The following is a 15,141-nucleotide window of genomic DNA, read 5'->3' as shown; positions in this document are numbered from 1 at the left end:
TGATGTGATGATAGACATGACACTGACAACCAGGGATGGCCGACTGAAAAATGAGTCAAGAGACACCGTAGAAAGGCCGACTCAGGCTAACTTCCCTTGAACAAAAGCACGACTCAATATGACTATGTGGCAGCATAAAATGAATCTGTATAAGTCCGTCATGTAGGAGGCATGAACGAACCCTCCATATGATTGGAAGAGATAACCAATCGGGGGAGAACTGACTCGATAACAAGGTTATGGCGTACCTAAGTCAAACTAAATCCCACCCATGCGGAGGAGACTTTGCTTTGAGTGCTTTGTTCAAGGGCGACACGACTGACTCTAGCTGCCAACAATAAATGGAAATAACGTCCCTGTTCCCGCTCTTTTTGGAATATTTAATTTTTTTGTCTTTTTCTGATAAGCCGGAAAAAGAATAAAAGAATGCTATGGTACAGTGGAAAGAACGAGTGTCGGTGAAACAGATGATCTAGTTCCTGGGAAAGGAACATTCCTATGCTCAATGCAGGGAGGTGAAAAACTGGTCAGTGACACTCAAAGGTATGTTCCTTCCACGGATCAAGGCATGTCAAGCTGCAGAAGTCAAAGGTATGCAAGGTTGATTTTGCAGACGTCATGGTCAAAAGTTGGCTTAAACACGAGTCCAAATGAAGCCGGCTATAGGCCACAAGGTGCAAATGGTCAACATGCAATGCAGAAGTACAACTCAACACACATAGGAGCCTCTAGGGTATAAGGCCAGAACGAAGCGAGGAAGCAAGGAGGAATGAGTCTTCAACGCATAAGTCATGGCGGGACTACAGAGGACTCCCGAGCCTACTCAAAACGAAGCAGCATGGGCAACAAATGTCAGTGAGGTGCTAACTAGGATGCCCATGTAAAAGGATGGCTCTACCATCATGTCATGATTTAAAGAATCGGCGAGTGAAAATGGCTTACGAACCATAACATGACGGGGTCGACCCTACGGCAGATGTATCGGTCAAATGGAGGCTAGTATGCATAATGCAATGGAAAAATGGTGTCCCTAACCTATATGCCAGTGAGAACACGATACCTACCATGACGGGTCAGCAGTCATGGAACCGTCTCGAATCGTCGAAAAAATGTCCAAAATGTCCTGAAAAACAACTCAATCTCGACATTCCAAGCTCCCAAGTTAAAAGTGACATGAAACCAAACAAAATAAAATTTTGAAAAATTTTTGCATTTTCAAAACTTATAAAAAGAAATTTTGGACTTACCATTTTCACTGTTTGACTTGGAGAGAAAATTGTGGAGCAAAAGGAGCAAACTTCCCCATGACTTATTCAACCGTTCAAACTTGCCGAAAACTTCCAGGTAAGCACTAAACTTGTCTTGCAATCAATTTTGATAGTTTTTAGGAAGTTTAATTGATGTTTCACCATTAGATATTTGCAAAAAATCGCTCTGCGGCGTACACGCGGGTTGGATGTATATAAATCGCGTATACGATGGCCCTACACGCGACTGTGTATAGGGTAACCCGCGTGTGCGCAGCGAAAATTTTTTATACATAAAACTAATGGATGGAAATGATTTTTTTTTTCCAGGATGACTCTCACATGGCGTGAAAGAGAGCACTCAGCCGTAGATAATGAATTTATGGACAATGATGAGGCATTAGCTGCCCTACGGGGATGCGGATTGCTAAAATTCTTCAAGTTGCCAAATATGAAAGCAAACGTGCGTCTGCTCGAGAGACTCATTGATTATTGGGATGTCGAGGAAGAAGCATTCATGATTGATCAGATGCCACTCAGGATAGAAGTGGAAGATATATATTTTATCACGGGCCTTTCCCGAAGGGGAGAGGTAGTACACTCCCGGGGCAGGACCCGGAATAGCCTCAGTGTAGATGACTATGTACAACTTTACTGCCCAGGTCATCGGAAGGTCGGGAGCCAGATCTCTATCCCACACGTGGAGAGTTTGTCACTGCGGATAATCTTGTTCACCATAGCTCGAGTGAATGGATCATCCTCACTACATCAGGCATCACGAGTCAACATGAGCGTAGCAGTGGACTGTCTCACCACGGTGTTTGACTGGTGTACTCCTCTACTTGCCAACATGAAGGAGCAGCTTGCTTCTATCAGGAGGGGACAGACCAAGAACTTTGGGTACGGAACCATTTTATGCACTTTTTTCTTTGAGAAGGTTCCCGCACTCCGCCCCAGGGTAGCAGTTCCCATCAGTAGTCCATGTGATCCACGCATGGGCCGGTGGTTTGACTTGATGAAACGTCTGGGGGGTGGGGAAGTGCCCAGGAATGCATTTGACGATGACTTTTTTGCTTGGTGGGAGCAACAGATCATCGCCATAGACGACTACCCCTATGCTGGACTGGATTTCCGAGGAGATCCTGACCTAGTGTTACCACCAGATGCAGCATGGGGCGAGATCGGTAAGATTTTTTGATTTTTATGATTTTAGGATTTTTAGGATTTTAGGATTTTTAGGATTTTTCAAGTATAATGATGAACTTTGAAAAATATTTTTTTTTTTTTTTTTTGATGAGATTCAAATGACTGATATGATGATCATGTTCCAGACATTGGGCCCGTGCGACCAGATGGATTCCCACGGCATGGACGGCGTGGCCGAGGAGCCGAAGAGGAGGCTGCGAATGCGGAAAGGACCCTCAACAACGTCCAGCGACACTTGGCGAGATTGAGCTACCAAGTACCGATGGCCGAGATAGAGGACCTTCCTCCAGATATGCAGCGTCATGTGGTTGGGATGCCACGTGACTGGGTTCGCGTCTTTCGGCGCGTGGCCACTGCTATAGTTAGTTATTTAGCTGCTCATCCAGAGCCGAGGCATTACATATGCCTGACATGATTATGAGCATTTGAGTCCCAATTTTGTATATTTTGGACACACATATGTACACTCGAGATGCTTTGCGATATATATATATATATACAGTTTGACTTTTTGATGCATGATTTTATGATGATGAATGATTGATATGCCAGTCTAATGCTTGATTAGTGATAGAATCAGCTAACCAATTTTGAGATCTTGGAATGTGCAAATAATTAATGTAAGTAAATTATCTTTGCAACAACCTCACCCTTAAATATTGGCGATATAATGATGGATCTCTAACCCGATAAATGTTATTTAACTGAGACACTATCAATTGAGAATCAAGATACACTACCAACGAGTCAATCCCATAAGAGATTGCCTCGGATAGTAAATTGATAACAGCTGTATACTCGGCCATATTGTTTGAAGCAGGACCGATACACACGCCTCTCGATGTCATCAACTGACCAGTTGGGTAATAAAGTACCCAAGCTGCGGAAGCAAGATTCCGAGTGTGCCGACTAGCACCATCGGCGAATCCAAAATAAACCAAATCATCCATCAACACCTGCCAAAGCAGACCAAAAAGTGCTGATATCAGAAAACGCTCGATAAGATATGTACAAATATACATAAAATACAAAGAAGCCATTGCCTGGTAAAACTAAGCAAAATACTTCTTTAAATAGAGCCCATTTTGGGGCTCCGCCAGCTTGTTTCCTTTGAAATCAATTAACTCATACGATCCTTTTTCTAAGACTCGTTTGATAATGAAAGGACCGTACCACATAGGCTTGAATTTGCCTGCCCCCAAGGCGTCCTTATCTTGGTCATAGACCAAGACAAGGTCACCTTCAGAAAAGACACGAGGACGGACAGACTTATCATACTGAGTTTTGACCCTTTTCTTATGGGCCTCATTCGTCGTGGCGGCATCTCGACACTGCTCATCGAGATGTTCCAGGTGAACTAGGCGCTCCTCGAGACTCGAAGTCTCAGGAAGAAGCTCGACAGCCAATTTCAGAGATGGAATTTCACATTCGACTGGAAAGATAGATTCCATCCCGTAAACCAACTGAAAAGGAGTAAAACCAGTAGCCGTTTTGACGGAGGTTCGGTATGCCCAAAGAGCCGGATACAACATAATGTGCCAATTGGACCGATTTTTATCGATTGTCCATTGGAGTATCGTCTTAAGAGTTTTATTGACTGCCTCGACCTGTCCATTGGCCTGAGGGTAGTAAGGAGACGAATGCTCTTGATGGAAACCTAATTTAAAAGCCAATTCGGACATTAGCTGATTTTGGAAATGACTGCCATGGTCAGTGACAATCTCTCTTGGGATACCGAATCTTGAGATAACTTGATTGAAAAGAAACAAAGCTGCCGTGTCACTGTCGTTCTTATAAGTAGGCATGGCTTCAGCCCACTTCGTGAAGTAGTCTACAACCACGATAATGTACTTGTGATTTTCCGCTGAAGGCGGATTACAAGTCGTAAAATCAATACCGCACTTAGTAAAGGGACCGACGGTGACAACGGGAAAAAGGGGAGCTGGATGCGCGCGCATCTTGCGAGTAAAAATTTGACACGGGTGACAGCGTTTGACCGCTTCCACACAGTCCTTAAAGAGTGAAGGCCAAAAGTAGCCGGCACGTAAGATGCGCTGGGCTGTAGCAAGCCCTGATAGATGACCACCACAAGCTCCACTGTGGCAGTCATTGAGAACAGACTCTGCTTCCTCTAAGGTTAAACAACGTCGAAGAATTGAATCAACCCCTCGACGATATAAGGTGTCACCAATGATAACATAGTTTTTAGCCAGGTGACGTAACTTGCGACGTTCATCCTTGGAGAAAGTAGAGGGAAACTTCGAAGTCTGGAGATAAACAATGATATCTCCGTACCAAGGGTCTTGTGAAGAGATGAGGAATATATGTTCGTCGGGTAAACTTTCCTCATAAACAGTATCCTCTCCACAAGGAAGCTCAGAAATTAGCTCCGCGAAGACCATAGATTTCTTAGACTTGGCGGACAAGAACTCGAGGTCGAATTCTTGTAAAATGACTATCCATCTATTATATTTGCCCCCAATCACTCGCCTACTGAGGACAAATTGAAATGGATTAACCGCTGCTAAGACAAAAGTTTTGCGTAGCAAAATATAATGACGGAGCCTCTGGACAGCATGGACAGCTGCCAAGGCCAACTTCTCAACCGGAGAATAGCGGAGTTCAGGGCCTATTAAGCCTCGGCTCAAATAATAAATCACGTGCTCGACGAGAGCATCGTCTTCCTGAACTAGAACCATACCAATGGTAGATTCTGCTGCAGCGAGATATAAAAGGAAGTCTCTACCATAATCCGGTGGACTCAAAAGCGGGGCAGAGACTAATGCCTTTTTCAAAGCATCAAACGACCGCTGCGCAAAGTCATCCCACACAAATGGAACTCCTTTCCGTAGCAAACGCATGAACCCTTTAGTGATCTCGGCATAATTTGCTATAAACCGTCTCAAGAAATTGGCCTTCCCTTGAAGACTTTGAAGTTGACGGATTGAGGACGGGGGAGGCAACTGAACTATTGCCTCTACCTTGAAGGGATCAACCTGGATCCCTTCATTGGACACAATAAACCCTAACAACCGACCGGATGTAACCGCGAAAACGCACTTATTGGGATTCAACCGGATTTTATAGAAACGACATCGCTCAAAAACTAATTGAAGATGACTAGGATGATCAGTCCTCTTTCGAGAACGAGCAGCGAGATCATCTAAGTATGCTTCGATGATATGTTTGATGTCGTGGAAAGCGTAGGACATGGCCCGCTGAAAGGTGGCTCCAGCATTTTTAAGACCAAAGGGCATCTTTCGATATGCAAAGGTACCCCAGGGACATATGAAGGTAGTCTTATGCTGATCCTCAGGACGAATAGAGATTTGATTATAACCTGAGAAACCATCCATAAAGGAGAAAATCTCATTACCCGCACACTCGTCAATAATTTGATCAATAAATGGCGTGGGGTAATTGTCTTTTGGACAAGCCTTGTTTAAGTCCCTAAAATCGATGCATACGCGGATTGTTCCTTGCTTTTTGTCCACAGGGACTGGATTCGAAACCCAATCCGTAAGAGGAACAGGGTATATAAAACCCGCCCTTAGCAGCTTTTCAACCTCAGCTTTAATAGCCGCTGCTTTCCTAGGGTTAACCGGTCGAAGCCTTTGACGAATTGGTTTTACGTTTTCATACGTCTTGATCTCATGTTGGACTATAGAAGGATCAATGTCGGGAATTTCCTCATAAGACCAAGCAAATACATCGCGATATTCCTTGAATAGGTCGGTATAAATTTGAATTTCTTCAGGGGAACACTCAATTCCGATGAAGATATTCTCTATGATGTTAGGATCCTTAGAGATGTTTATAGGTATCGTCTTTGAAATTACCGACATATTACCTTCAGCACGTGTGTGTGTTGGAGCCAAAGGGTTCGATACCGTACAAACATCACTACCAACGAGCTCGGAGAATCTAGATTCCACTTCCTGCAATGGAGGAAGAAAATATGAACGATGGTGTAAGTCTTCCCAAGGTCGATCTATACCCATCATCACTTCGAGGATTGCTTCTTCAGAAGGTAGAACCAATCTAAGTAGTCCATAGCATAGTTAGAATCAAAGCTCCAAGCGGGGGCCACATGACCATCTAACTCCTCTTCGGAAAAAGGAGTAGAATGGTGATCTGCAGAGTCTACGATATACTGATATCTAAGCTCAGCTGCAGATATAGGAAATGCCATTCCATTAACTTGTCCTTCAACTAATGTGGTCGTAGGTGAAGGCAAGGTCCAAGGGTCGGAAAAATAATGAGTTCGAAAGAACTCTTCTCGAGAATACTCCTTGGATGATGAAATAGCATTGATTCTTGCAAAAGGAGAGGGAAGATCAAACGTACCCATCAATGAGGAATACATCCCTACTCCTAAATTCTCAGTCGGCGGGCGAGGGTTATCCACCAAAGGAACCGTAGAGTCGGAGGTTGCTTGAGGATCAATTGGAGCATAGTCCAATTGATCAACCTTAACGATTTTCCCCTCATGAGGAAAGCAAATGACACGAAACAGAGTCGATACCACAGCTTCCATCTCGTACACCCAGTTCCTTCCTAATAGGAGATTATAATCTAGGTTAGCATCTACGACTTCCACTTCGATATTAATGACCTTTCCTCCAACACATATAGGAAAGGCCGGGATAATCCCATGCGGCTTGTGAGAATGGCCATCAAATGCAGTTAAGACGGTTGGTGAAGGAACGGCCGAAGGTGAACCAATAGCCTTCCAACATGACATGGACATGACACATGTGGAAGCTCCTTCATCTATAACGGTGCGAAAAATATTGATTTTCCGGTATGTTGACTTTACCTGGAAAGCCATATGATGAGGGAGTCTCTTTTTGACATTTGACATGTCGAAAGAGAGCACTAACAAGTTACCTAGATCGACTGCTCCAATGGCGGAGAGTAAAGCACTTCTCTGAGACGGACACGATTGGAGAACTTCCAAAGCGGACATAGCACACGGGCTTTGAGCCAAATCCTCCACAATGGAGTAATTTTGGGCGGCCCTAGCGTTAGGGTTAATCGTCGCGCGTTTGGCGGAACCTTTCGGTATCCTAGGTATAGTCTCAACAAGAGGTCGCTCAATATGAAGGTCATTACTTCCGGAAGCCATTTTATCCTTAGATGTTTCGGCTTCACCATAATCGCGTGACCGAGTAGTCACATTAACGTTTGAACCCATCATAAAAACATTTGATGCTTTTTCCCCTTCCTGGTTGCCCCCAGAGGAGGTCCCAGGATTCGAATTCGCGCCAGCAAGAAGTTGCTGCCCTTGGGGAAACGGGTTAGTTAACACAGCTTGCGAACTAGAATTCCCTTGCTGTCCTAACAAGCGCTGAGCGTCTTCAATTCTAGGGCAAAGATGAGTTAGATGGTCCCCACTGCACAACTTGCAAGGGAACTTAACTTTCTTTCTCGACTCACCTTTACCACCACCAGCGTTGTTGCCGGATTTATTTGCATCGGGCTTCCCTTCCGAATTCTTCTTCTTACTACGTCCTTTCATTTTCCCATTGGAATTTTGATTTCCTTTGGGGTTATCGGATTGGACGGCGTTAATGGAAGAATTTTGGGAAGCTTGAGGATTAGACATTGTGACTTGGTTGTTAGGAGAAGTTTGTAATGACAATTGCTGCAATTGATTCAACAAGTTCACTGTAGTCGAGTCTACTGACCCCACGATGCCATCCGCGTGCGGACCTGGCTTTGGCTTAGCTAAATCAACCTTAGATCCAGGAGCATCTGGCAAGTACTTTTGGAGGATCCCAGACTGAGAGTAAATCAGTTCTAACTGCTGGGCCCTGAAAATGGCTTGCTCCTCAGAATAGACCCCGGACATGGAGACATCCTTGGAGATCTCGGGTTGCAAAGACTTCAAAAACCACTCTAGATGGTACTCCAGAGGGATTTCGGCTTTAATGAGCCTCTTTCTCCGTCTCCATTCCTGAATGTGATCAGAAATGTGGGTTGCCTTATCTTGACGAAAGGTAGCCAGAAGTTCAGTTCCGGCATCATAGCGAACGGGCAACTGGAAGTGATTCAAGAAGATATTAGCTAAGTCTGCGAACGATGTAAAGCTACCCCCTGGCAACTCTATATACCATTTAGCCGCATTACCAGTCAAGGTGCGCTGAAAGAGTCTCAACCTAATCGAATCTTTGATGAGGGAGTTGGATGAGCACCACAAATGGAATGTGGTTACATGATCGCCCGGATCTTCACCACTCTTCCCTTCGAATTTTGGAATGTCCGAAGGGAGTTTGGTTGGGACCGGAGGCCAGGCCGGATTGTATCTGATAGGGTCGTTCGTTAGCTTAGTGAGATCTGGCAAGTTTAACGTTGCCAGAAACGGAAGCCTAGGAGGACCTAGGGGATTCCACCCAGACTGGGCAGAACTCCCAAAGTTCTGAAAAGATTGTCCTGGGATTTGGGAGGCACCAGGCTGCCCGAAGTGACCATTAGAACCGGCTGAACCAAAAGGCAAACCTTGTGGTCCAGCAAAATTCGGAGTTTGACCAACTCCTGCCGTATAACCTCCATAGCCTGCAAAGTTTCCTCCTAAAGAATGGTAAGGGGTTGATAACCCCTGATATGGGTTCCAAGCCGAAGCGAGGGGAGGAATACTTTGAAACATGCTAACCGTGGAATACGGCCTACTTCCTTGTTGGCCAATAAATGGATTCGCAGTTCCTGCACTACTAACCCCAGGGTTATTCCAACCTTGGAAAGGATTGCTGCTCTGTCCTATTGAAGAAAAAGGCATGGATCCTATCGTCGGGTTGGAATGTGGGATATGACCACTTCCAAAAGGAAAACCCTGGAATGAAGCCGATCCGCCCATCATGGACGTAGCGGCACTGAACGGAACCGATGGAATACCCTGTGATTGGGTGCCAAAAAGGAAGGAACCAGTACTAAAAGCATTGGTTTGGGCATTTCCACTCGTGGACGGAATGGAGGTAGACCCAACCAAAGATGTGCTAGCAAACGATCCGAACAAGGAAGCGGAGGGGATGGAAATGGTTCCTCCCCCTTGCACCGATGTTGGGGTTTGCATAGTCGCAGCACTCGTAGAAGCCATGCTTCCAGTAGTGATCATAAATGATAAGCGCGTAGCGTAACCTGGACTCGCTGGCCTATGTAATGGAGTCCCAACGTATTGCAATACGTCCGGATAACTAGATGGTAGTGGAGAATTTGGAATCACTAATGATTCTGAAAGTTCTTCTACCTCTACGTTATTCTCCGCTTGAAAGCGAACTCGAGAAAGGACTGGAGTATCCCTCTCTTGCTCAGAAGTACCAGGCCTTGCTTGGCCGCTAATATCCCCGAGAGGAGGATCAATCCCCGATGCGTCAACCGGCGTGGGACGGACCCTACCGGTAGTATCTCCTCTGCGCCTTCTAGGAGAAGGCTCTAAACTAGGTGGCGAGAGACCACGAAGTCTTCGAGACCGTCTTGGAGACCGGTCAGCCACTTTGAATTTTTTGTTATGATCTAGCTAAAGACTCAAAAAATTAAAAGCTAAGCCGACTAGGAGCACAGAGCACACACTATAAAGTTCCTAAAGATACAGCCAGTCAAACAACTTTCAAGTATTTCCGCTCCAGGTGATTGAGACCGGACACCAAAATACGAGAAAGTGAATCAAAGGGCCTTCCGAAGATAGTCTGGGATGATGAGGGCCCAGTCCTATCAGCGAAGGTATCAGAGGAAGTTACGCTGACCTCCTAACAACAGCCTGCGCCGGTGCAAGCCCCCAAGCTTCGCAAGGGTGCCCTCCGGAAGTACTGTCGAGAGTGATACAACGTCGACCTCAGGTGCCACGGGATTCCCCTCCGCAGCCACCTATGCAGATCCCTAGGAGAGGCAACTATGGGTACCAACTCGTCGCAGAAGCCAGGCGGAACAGTTGTGAGGTAAGTTCGGACAAGTAGGAGAGGGGGTATCTCTCTTCCCTGTCTTCACAGACCCTCGTGCTTGACTCCCAGATCCGGAGCTTTCCTGGTCTTCCTAACACTATTGGATTTACTCTCTTTAATCAGACTCTTATGTTTGACGTTTTATGTGGCCTTGGAGAGTTAACTCTCCACTCGCCTATTCCAAGGCCCTAAATTCCTAAACTTGTTGGTGTAATAACTAAAACAAAAAGTTCTAGTGGATTTTAATTAAGCGCTTGATTTTATTAGGCTGTTCTTTAAGTCACAGGGTTATGGAGATGAAACTTGTGGTGTTTTTATGGACGCAAAAGAAATTAATAAAACTTAGCTACATGCACATGCACTTTTGTTTTCGATGAAAAGCAATTTCTATGAGGTTCAGAGGTACTTCTAATATAAACAAATTTTTTCTTTTTCTTTTCAGACTCCACACTCACAAAAACTAACAAAACTAAATATGCCTAAAAAGAGATGCAAATCTTACCCTAATGCAAGAACTAAATGTGGATGCAAGATTCAAAGACTACTCTAAAAACAAAGAAGGAAAGTTGCTGCTTTACCAAATTTTGTCTTGCCACTAAAATGCTTAGATAGAAGATGATGTGTTACCAATCATTTCGTCCAAACAATAAAAACAAGTTCTAAGATAAAAAAAAAGCACTTTCACTTCGCAAAAAAGGAAATCAAATGAGAAGCAAGTTTAACAAAGCGAAACTCAAAAACTTTCAAGAGATTTTCTTTCAATCAAACCAAAAAGTCTTTTTCAAGGGAAAGCTCTCAAAAACTGACACCAATGATTGATAAACAAGCAACCAAACACTTTTGTGAATTAACACCTTTCAAATGATGAAAACTCAACAAAAATAAATTGTGTTCGAAATCGCTTTTGACAATCAAAAGTAGCAATGAAAGTCCAAAATATCAAAAGACAAGTTTCAAGAAAAAAGGTAACAAACAAATTTCCCGAAACGAAGGAGCAAATGGTCACAAAAATGATTTCGTTAAGCAAACACAAATGTCATGAAAACAAGATGGACACAAAGATTGAAGACAATCTTCCCACTCTGCCGAAACAGAGCAATCAAGATTCTTAGACAGAAATCTTGTGTGTCAAAAATCAATGACGCTTGCAATCAACGAAAAACAAGACTAGCACTCCTTATAACTAGAGAGAGTTCAGAACAAGATGCCCCCTGTCAAACAGAGAACTGTTACTGGAGAAATAACTGCTTGACACTGACCCAAACCACCAGACAAACATTCAGCAAAAAGAAAATTTATCAATCTTGAAATTTATGTAGTATACGCGTCTGCAATTAAGTGCAGAATGCGTGTATACGCGACTGAAACTAAGGAAACCTGCGTATACGCGGGTTCACTTAGTGCAACTAGCGGATATACGCTTCTGTAATCCAGAAAAAGAGCGTATCTGAAGTCTTTCAAGAAAAATAAAAAACACAGACTGAAAAAACTGGAAAAGCTTGGATTTCAGGAAAAGATCAGACAGTCAGAGCCAACAAACAGAGGGGCTGAGCCTTGATTGGCTTGAGGACTACCCAAACTAGGAACAACAAGAGTGTTGTCCCCAGCGGAGTCGCCAATTCTGGTTGAAGGGAAAGTACCCCTAGGGTCCTTTGGGCTAAGACTCTACCAGACTGAAAATTGCTTATTCAAAGAAACCCACACACACAGCCATCATTTTTACTTTTAAGAAAATTCTAATGTTTAGGGCACATACCTAAGGTCCTACGTTCGAGAAGACCGTTAGGGTGCAAACCCTTCTTGGAGTTCCCTTCTTCTTTCTTTGACCTGCAAGACAAACAAATCAAAGAACACAACAGTACCTGTACAAATACTTATGTATAAATCATCTTCATGCTATAAAGTTAGTTATAAAAGATCTTTAAGTAACCACTTTCATAAGAATTCAACACAAGAATTTCATAAGCATAAAGAAAGATTATTCAGGAACAAAGACGTGTTTCTTTATAAATAAAGGCAAATAAAGTACATATATCGGAAAGATATCACCTGAACACCTTCAGCAGGCTCCAAGCAAGCTTCCTCCCGGATTCGTTCCAGCCTCAAGCCTCCGACAAGAGCTCCTTCCAAGTCCTACTCCAATGATGGTATCAAGGATGAATGATCACCAATACACATGGAAACAAGGGTTTCCTATGCAAGATGGGGGAAGTGCAGAAAGCACCAAGGACTTCAGACCTGGTCTAAGGGGAAAATCTCAGCATAATAATCTTGCTCTCCTTTCTCTCTCCCCTTGGCCTTCCCATTGATGTCTTTTTATACCCTCTCCAAAGTAGTTTTTTAGTTAGGAGTTAGTTGGGAACAGTTGGGCCACGGGCACTAACAGGTGATCCAGCAGGTAAACCCGCGATCACCGCCCGAAAAAGAGGAAATTATATTTTTTTAAGTGTTTTAATAGATACACGCGGGTTGGGTATGACAGACCCGCGTGTACACGCATTTAACTCAGGGCAATGTCGCGTATAGGGAATAAAACACTGTTTTTTAAATTTTTGGACCAGGTCTGGAAGGAGGGGTTGCCCTAGGCCATGAGTGCAGCATCACAAACCATAAGAGTGAGATTTGGAGCTATAACACCTGTCATCAAAATATCATCTACATAGACCACAAGATATAGAACTGTTTTGCCAACTTTCTTGACAAATAAAGTTGCATCATCAAGATCATAATGTTTGAAATTGAGTTTCAGAAGATGCTCAGTTAATTTTTCATACCAGGCTCACGATGCTTGTTTGAGGCCATAAAAGGATTTCACAAGTTTGCATACTTTTTGTTCATGTCATTTCACAGCAAATCCTTCAGGCTGGGACATAAAAACATTCTCTTTTAGATCTCCATTCAAGAAAACAATTTTTACATCCATTTGATGGACTTTCCAACCGTTCTGAGCTGCAAGGGAAAAAAGTGTCCAGATGGTAGCCCATTTTGTTGTGGGGGCAAAAGTCTCCTCATAATCGACCCATTCCTTCTATGCAAAACCTTTTGCCACAAGCCTAGCTTTGTGCTTGTCAAGTGAGCCACCAGCTTTATACTTGTTCTTGTAGACCCACTTGCAGCCAATTGGATTGGTTCCTAATGGAGGATCAACCAACTTCCAAGTGTCGTTCTTTATGAGGGAATCATACTCCTTTTACATCGCTTCTTTCCATTCATCATTAGAAGCAACTTCTTTGAAAGAAGTTGGTTCAAAATCTGTAGAAAATTTCAATTCACAATCGTAAGAAACATCCATATCAACAGGTGAATTAGAGTCATCTACATCACTTCCATTTTGTCAGTTTGAATTTCTAGTTCCTCTCTTTCCAACCTCATCAGGATGAACACTTTCAAGTGTCTTTGTGAGCCAATTTTGGGGACCTTTCTCAGATGGTCTAGGCTTCTCTGTTGATTGAGTTGGGACTGAATCAAGATTGAGTCTCCCAATTCTATCAATCACATCACTTAAAGCATCATCCATTGTTGGAGTTTCATGCGGGGCAGAGAGTTCTTTAGAAGAAGATTCCACTTGTTGATCTAGTATAGAAATCCCCCCTTCAAGATGTGGAATCTAATTATCAAATTCTTGAAATGATTTTGCATTTGCGAATGTATCCAAGCGATCGAGTTGTCGCTCAACAACATTGTCAGTTTTGGATGATTCAAGAAAAATTACATTTCTAGATACAACAAACTTTTTATTGACTTCATCATAAAGACGGTATGCTTTGGAGGTGTTTGAATACCCCAAGAAGATACACTTACAACTTCTTGCACCAAGTTTGTTTCTATGTACCTTTGGTATCAAGGCATAACAAGTGGAACCAAAGACCTTGAGATGCTTTACCGAAGGAACATGCCCATACCACATTTCATATGGAGTCTTGTTTCTAATAGAATTAGATGGACATCTATTCTTTATATATGCAGCACATAGAATAGCATCAGCCCAAAACATTATCTTTACATTTTTGAAGAAGAGCATGGAGCGTACCATATTTAAGATTGTCCTATTCATTCTTTCAACTACACCATTCTGTTGGGGATTATAAGGTATAGTTGTTTGATGTTTGATCCCATGTTGGCGAAGATAGTTTTCAAATTCATTTGATGTGTATTCTTTTCCATTATCAGTGACGATAGACCCAATATGAGATTGTGCATCATTTTCAATCCATTTATGAAAGTTCTTGAATGTTTGAAAAGCATCAGATTTGTTCTTCAATAAATAAACCCAACACATTCTAGTGTAGTCATCAATAAATGTCATCATATATTTATTTCCATTTGTAGAAGGAATAGGCATTGGACCACATAAATCTGAATGAATGAGTTCAAGTTTTCTATGTGCTCTTGAATGTGAATCATGAAAAGACTGTTTGCTATGCTTTCCTAGAATGCAAGCATCACATTGCTTAAATTTCCTAGCAATTGTAGGCAAACTAGCAACACCATTTTTCTTCAACAAGCGGAGGTTGTCATAGTTCAAATGTCTAAGTCTAGCATGCCATAATAAGGTTGATGGAAGTGTACCTTCTTCATGATGAGAAATTTTGTGCACGAGCAGAGGTACCTTGCATCTTGAGAAGCCTTTCTTCTTCTATTCCCCTCATGACAAGTGAGTGGTCAGATGCTTTTCTCACCTCAAGCTTGCCATCAAACATATGAATGGAGTGACCTTGCTGGCAGATGTGGACCAAGGATAGCAATTTTCT

This window comes from Pinus tabuliformis, chromosome 1_1 (assembly GCF_031772625.1).
Source record: "Pinus tabuliformis cultivar Carrire ecotype Pingquan chromosome 1_1, CPIR1, whole genome shotgun sequence".
NCBI lineage: Eukaryota > Viridiplantae > Streptophyta > Pinopsida > Pinales > Pinaceae > Pinus > Pinus tabuliformis.
This window is presented reverse-complemented; position numbering follows the sequence as displayed.